This window comes from Cricetulus griseus, chromosome 6, assembly GCF_003668045.3.
Source record: "Cricetulus griseus strain 17A/GY chromosome 6, alternate assembly CriGri-PICRH-1.0, whole genome shotgun sequence".
Classification (NCBI taxonomy): Eukaryota; Metazoa; Chordata; class Mammalia; order Rodentia; family Cricetidae; genus Cricetulus; species Cricetulus griseus.
Genome location: NC_048599.1, coordinates 125,703,587 through 125,710,744, shown reverse-complemented (window position 1 = coordinate 125,710,744; position 7,158 = coordinate 125,703,587). Strand labels below are relative to the sequence as shown.

At 40.4% G+C, this 7,158-nt stretch overlaps 1 long non-coding RNA gene across 1 annotated transcript; it reads right to left on the bottom strand.

The window, feature by feature from the left end:
• Window positions 1–3,216: 3,216 nt before the first annotated feature.
• LOC118237894 lies at window positions 3,217–6,737 on the bottom strand. Its single transcript, XR_004770420.1, has 2 exons — window positions 6,632–6,737; window positions 3,217–3,513 (listed from the first exon to the last, which is right to left on the bottom strand). It is a non-coding gene; the product is annotated as an uncharacterized LOC118237894 (long non-coding RNA).
• Between the last annotated feature and the right edge of the window lie 421 nt (window positions 6,738–7,158).

Genomic DNA, 7,158 nt, shown 5'->3' with positions numbered 1-7,158 from the left:
ACAGAGCTGTGTGCTCTAGGACCCAGAAAGCAATAAACAAACAAGGGGCATCACCAGGATACCATGGCACAACACCTCAGCTCAGTTATCTGGAAGACTGCTTTAGAAAAGTGAACTTAAGTAGGAGCTCAGACCTGACTGGAATTGCAAGCGCCCTCAGATACAGTTGTAATTATTTAATTTCTGCACATTCTACTTATCTTCTTCTTGTTCATAAACTTAAAAGCACTATTAATCCTTCAGCCTTAATGCTTCTAATGTGGTGTGTATGTTTTCAAGAATGACAAGTATGTGTTTTTTTACATTTTGCAAAGAGGAATGAAGCACACTGTCTCTTGTCACTGAGCTGAACCCTGGTCTCTCTGTCCAGAAGGATAAACAAGAATATTTTGCATTTGATTTTATGATTCAGCTTGTCACAGACATCAAATAATGGGTCTGAAAGAGATGCTACATGGATGACAAAAGAATGTCCAGAGCTGCGAATAATATTGCTGCAAAATCTCAAGCAACATAAAAGATAAACAAATCCCATACCACTTCTAGTCCAGACCCAGTGGTTAAATTGCTGTATCACAGAAATTCTGTTTTCACAGTGTTCATTAGAGTTATGTGCACTGTGAGCATAAGCCTAGTTCTCTAGCCTGTCATTGTTACCCACCTAAGGAAGAGAAAGCTCAGATCCCCCACTGTAAACTTTTCCTAAAGCAAAACAAAACTATTGTGCTAAAGTCTCATTCTGTCAATAAGTTGGATTTTCCCAGCACATTTTTTTTCCTATTCTTCAGAATAACCAAGCAAAACACATGTAGAATGAAGTGGACATTAGATACATTGGAAAATAAATATAAACTTACATTTCAGTCTGAAAAGGCACTCAAGCCTAAAGCTTAAATCCAGTACCTTTCATATGACCTGGGAGGTCCCTGATGTACCATCAGGAAAGTAGTTCAGCAAAACTTAGACATAGGTCTAAAGACAGGCAAAACTCAACCAGCATGTTCAACGTGAGATTTACTAATGAGAGTTAAGCAGGAAAAACTAGGTTTCAAATTTATTGTTCTTAAACATTTCTGGCTCTTTCATGACTTAAGGTTTTAATGTTTCTTGAACTATTTATGGATGTTAAACAGACTCATAAATTTTGGTCATGAGATAGTATTTATAGCAGATTAAGGAGACTTTCCCACTAATCCCAAATAATTTCATCAAGATTGGTTTCTTGAACAAAACACCAATAGGTATATTTATCTTTTGCCCCCCAAAATAAAGATTACAGAAATACAAAGAACTCAAGAAGCTAGTCACTAAAATACCAAATAATTCAATTAAAAAGTGGAGTACAGAAATAAACAGAGAATTCTCAATAGAGAAATCTAGAATTGCTGAAAGACACTTAAGAAATTGCTCAACATCCTTAGCCATCAGGGAAATGCAAATTAAAGCAACTCTGAGATACCATCTTACAACTGTCAGATTGGCTAAAATCAAAAACACCAACAACAGTTTATGCTGGAGAGGATGTGGAGAAAGGGGAATGCTTCTCCATTGCTGGTGGGAGTACAAACTTGTACAGCCACTTTGGAAATCAGTGTGACGGTTTCTCTGGAAAATGGGAACCAGTCTACCTCAAGATCCAGCATTCCACTCTTAGGCATATACCCAAAGGATGCACATTCATACAACAAGGACAGCTGCAATGTTCATAGCAGCATTATTTGTAATAGCCAGGACCTGGAAGCAACCTAGATGCCCCTCAACCGAAGAATGATAAAGAAAATGTGGTACATTTACACAATGGAGTACTACTCAGTGGAAAAAAAACAATGGAATCTTGAAATTCAAAGGCAAATGGATGGAACTAGAAGAAACTATTCTGAGTGAGGTAACCCAGTCACAGAAAGACAAACATGGTATGTACTCATTCATATATGGCATTTAGACATAGAGCAAAGGATTACCAGCCTACAATCCACACCTCCAGAAAAGCTAAGAAACAAGGAGGACCCTATGAGAGACATACACTGTCCCCAGTGAAGGGGAAAGGGACAAGAGCCCCTGAACTAATTGGGAGCATGGGGGAAGGGGAATAGAGGGAGGAGGAGGAGGAGAGGAGAAAGAGGACGGGGAGGAGAACATGAGGGATCAGGAAGATTGAGTGAATAAAGGAGACTAAGAAAAGAGACATCAATAGTTTAAAGAGAAATCTAGCACTAGGGAATTCTACAGAGATCCACAAGGATGATTCCAACTAGGATCCTAAGCAATAGTGGAGAGGCTACCTTAAATACCCATCCCCTATAATGAGAATGATGACTACCTTAAATGCCATGCTAGAGCCTTCATACAGTAGCTGATGGAAGCAGAGATCCACAACTAAGCACTAAGCCAAACTCCTGGAATCCAGTTTCAGAGAGGGAGGAAAGGGTCAAGGTCACGCTGGGAAAAAAACACAGAAACAACTGACCTAAGCAAGTGGGAACTCATGGACCCCAGTCTGACAACTGGGGAACCAAAATAGGACCAAACCAGGCTCCCTGAAAATGGGTGTCAGCTAGGAGACCTGGGCAGTCTATGGGGCCTCTGGCAGTGGAACCAGGATGTATCCCTCGCGCACAAATGGATTTAAGGAGCCCATTTTCCATAGAGGGATACTTTCTTAGCCTAGATACAGAGGAGGGCCTAGGCCCTGCCACAAATGACTTGACATATTTTGATGATCCCGCATGGAAGGCCTGAGGTGAGTGGATTGGGAATGAGATGCAGGTGTGGTCGATGGGGGGAATAGGAAGTAGCGGGAGAGGGAACTGGGATTGATACGTAAAATAATATTGTTTCTAATTTAAATAAAATTTATATATATAAAAGAATTTTTCAGTGCTCTGCCTGCGGGCTACACTCCACAGCCAACCTTCCAGGGCCTCTAGAGGTGCCAGATTTGACCCATTCTTCCCAGCCCTGTCCTGTCACAAAGTCACAGCAAACCTCAGCCCCGAGGATCTGTTCCACCTTCACCAGCTTTCAGAATACAGGATTAGAACCAGACTTAACCCAAAGCTGAGCCACCTGCAGTCTGGAGGCCAAGGCAACACTGCCAGCGAGGCCCACCCACTGGGAGACAGGAAAGGGTCTTTGGCCCTACTGTGTGTTTTCTTTTCACATCTAATACCATCCTTCTACCAAGCCAAATAACCAGACAGACTGCCTCCTGCACTCTGGGTTTTGTTAGTTTATTTGTGTAAAATGTCACTGATACTATGTGAGTGTCTCAAAGTAGTGGCGCCAAGGAGGGAGAGTAGCAGCCGGCAGCATGATGGAATTTTGCAGAAGTCACTTCTCCTTGTAAGGTGGTCCAGCCACAAGCTCTCTGCTTCTCCATGTTTCCCAGCCATTTTGGCGGCGTGTCATCTTCCCAGCCTTGAGAGTTGCATATGGTGAGGATCTCACTGTATAAACTGACAGCAGAACTGGTCCAAGTTCTCCCCCATAGAAAGGGACTGGTGGTGGGATCCCCTTGTGTCAGAAAAGCAGGAAGAATTTGTATTGCAAATAGCAACATTTCCATAAGGAAAGAAAGGCCCAAGGTACTCATCCTAAGCAGTAACCCAACCTTTTGTTTTTTTTAATCCAGGTCTTTTTGTCTAGTTTATGTTGCTTTCTCGTGCTCGTACTTCTAAAAGTACAAAATAAAACACAAACATATAAAGGAGACAACTTATATTTAACTACTGATATTAAGATATTTTAAGGACAAATTGGTGATATAGTATTGTACTTTTCCAATACATTAAATAACAATGTCTAACAGTAGCCCTGATGATTATCATAATTTCCCCTCGTGGGTTTGAACACAACCCAACTTCATGAGACATGAAATAATTGTCATAAAAAGTATCACAGATTTGTATCAGCTACTGATACAGCAGAAGTACTGCAAACACTATGGCTGGAACATTCCACTTCTTGGAATCACAATAAAAGAAAACACAAAAAGTTTAGTGGCCTTTTGATCCAGTCCCACTGGATTCCTGAATTCTACCCCTGGAACTCAAGTGAAGAAACCCTGATGACTTCATGCTAACCACTTACTCTGCCCAATGAGAACTTACCACACACATTGAGAATTCTGGTTTAACATTTTGTAGTGGCATTATCTTTAAGTGCTAGGTTTCTAAGAGACAGTAGGAATCAGATTACTGTACCATCAGTCTCACTAAGCCAACAGCTAATATATCCTCATTAGCTCAATTAGCTCCTAAACATTGTTTCCCAGAGTGAGATCATCGCACAGAAAATATTGACTATTCACGTGCATTTCACAGCAGGTTTTAGGGTCAGGTCTGTGGTCTCTGAAGCTGCCTCTGCAAGCCAGGTTGCAGATGGGAACACAGGGTGAATATAGGGATATTCATTTATCATAGAAGACTAAAGAAAGAGTCACTACACAGCAAGCGGGAAGAAGCACAAAAACTCCATTTAGTTCATAAAATTGGCTTTGCTTTCTACTTAGCTTACTAATGTTCCTATCATATTTTCTTAGTCCTTTTCTGTAGGTAGTAAGTGCATTCTTGAATAATCGTAACTCTAAATCATAGCCTTTTTATCACTGGGTATCAGTTTTTACTTCTCAACTAAATTGTAGGTTATGGGGAAGGCAGAATGTATACCTTTCTTTCAAGCACAGTGCTATGAACTTTGAGGGAACTGTTATAAGTGATTGCTCATAGGCCAAAAATAAATAAGAAATACATTTGAAAAGGAAGCTAAATACATTAACTTCTTTGTTGAACATTAGTTTTCATGAACTCCACTTCAGAAAATAAAAGACAAATATTTAAGACTCACCAAAGGGAATTGGTGTGCCAATTCTATATATAGAGAGCTCTCTCTCTCTCTCTCTCTCTCTCTCTCTCTCTCTCTCTCTCTTTCTAATATATATATATATATTATATATATAATATATATATATATAGTCTGTGTGTGGTGTGTGTGGGGGGGGTGTATGTATGTGTGTTGGTAAGTGTGCATGTGAAGTTTAGAGGAGGATATAAGGTGTTCTGCTCTACACTCTCCCCCTTATCCCTTGAGACTTGATCTCTCAATGAACTATTTTTGGTTAGGCTGAATGGGCATCGAGCTCCAGCAACCCTCTTGTCTCTACCCATCCCATTTTCTACACAGTTATAGGAACATATGTCAGCTGTTTCTGGATGCTGAGGACCCAAACTCTGGTGTTCCAGTCAATACAGCAAGAGATCAGAAGTCTGTTTAGAATAGGTGTGATGGAATGATCCTCCCGAAACAAAGACATCAAGGTCCATCATGAGCTCGCTCCCTTCCTCACTCACTCATCCACTGAACAAACATAGGCTAAGGCTTGCTAGGTGAGAAGTAAGAAGAAAACCTGGTTTGGATTCTTGAAAAAAATCAAAGCCTGGGAAATAACAATAACACAGTTGAACTTTCCGTTCCTCTACTACTGCCCAGCTTAGACCTTGAACCCATGCTATTTCCTCCTGTCTTTAGTGCATTCCCAATCATTTGATATTGGGACAACATAGCCTACTTCTCCAAATCATATTTCTGCCAAGTGAATATGAAATTTTATTATAATACAATAGAAAATATCATTATGAGGATTTTAATAATATGGTACATAAATGTTATATTAAGTATAAAAACTGAAAACAGTTCCCATATAGAGTGTGATCATGACATGAATGTGCACACATACTCACACACACACACACACACACACACACACAACCACAGAAATAGTAATGGATTACAAGAGATCAAAATATTAACCACAATTACAGTTATGAGCGAATGAAAATTTTTGAAACAGTAGAAATTTATTTTTATAAATATATAATGAGACAACAAGTCTATACTTTAAAATCTACCATTTCATCTGTTAAATAAGAAGGAAATAGAAAAACACAAATCTGTTTATATAACTCATAATCCTGGCTCATAAATAAGCCTTAAGTGTCCTTCTCTGACTTAATGAAAGTGCAAGTTCTCTACTAGACTAGCTTTCAAGGGGCTGGGAGTGTGGCTCAGCATTAGGGCCCAGGACTGCCATTCCTGAGACCCTGGGTTTGCTCCTCAGCATTGAAGGATGCAGCCTCTCCAAGCTGCTGCCTCTTCCCCTGAATCTTCCCCTCTTCTCTACTACAGATGGTACCTTGCATCCTGGGATGTCACTCCCCACCTCTCCAGCCTCCAAATGTTTGCTCAGACTGTTGCTTCTTCCCAGAGTTAGAAGGCCAGATGGCAACTACCGGTGATGCTCAAAAATATGAGGAAATGGGGCAAACTGTGTTTACTAGGACTCTGTTCAGAAACAGCACTGTAGGTGTTAGGGAGGAATAATTTAATAAAGCCACTTAGTGAGGAGGGGTGCTAGGAATCCAGTGACTGCCACAGCTAGACTGTCTTCAAGGGGAGCAGCAGGCTCAGGTAACCACAGAGCTCTTACCCTGCTAAATAGGGCATGCAAGCTTGCAGGCAGAGCTGCATGACTCACTGGGGCAATAGAGAAGAGGATTACATGGGGCTTATTCTCTCCAGTAAACAAATGTTGAACAAATATTTAAGACGATCATAAACCCAGTCAGTTGCATACCTTTGTCCTGTAACCTCTATTATGAGTCTCTTAAATATTATCTTCACCTGTGCCCGTAATAGACCACTGAACATCTTCCTTTGATGACTCTTTGCTCGTGATCAACATAGCACAGCTTGTTTTGCTCACTCTAGAGAATATTTCCAGAGTTTCATTTTCTCTTTCACCCGATGAAAATCTTGAGGACAAGTTTTATTTTTAACTGCACCTAGTCTGATATTCAACACATATTAAGTAAGCAAGTGATTGAACTAACTAAAAAACAGGAAACCCATCTCGGCATCGAGCCAAAAAGACAGAAAAATTAAGAAGAAGCAAAGGTCTTTCTGATAAATTACAAAAGGTCTTTTGGGGGATAGCTTGATGTGGGGAATTGAGAATAGGACAGAGGCTTAGAAAAGACACTACTTTGGCTTGACTGTAACCCAGAGAAATGAGTCCCAAAGTATCCAGAGCCTTCCTTGGAGCGCATCTCAGTGTCACTTTCTGACAGCTGGCTATAAGCAGTCTTGTGCCATTAGTGAGAA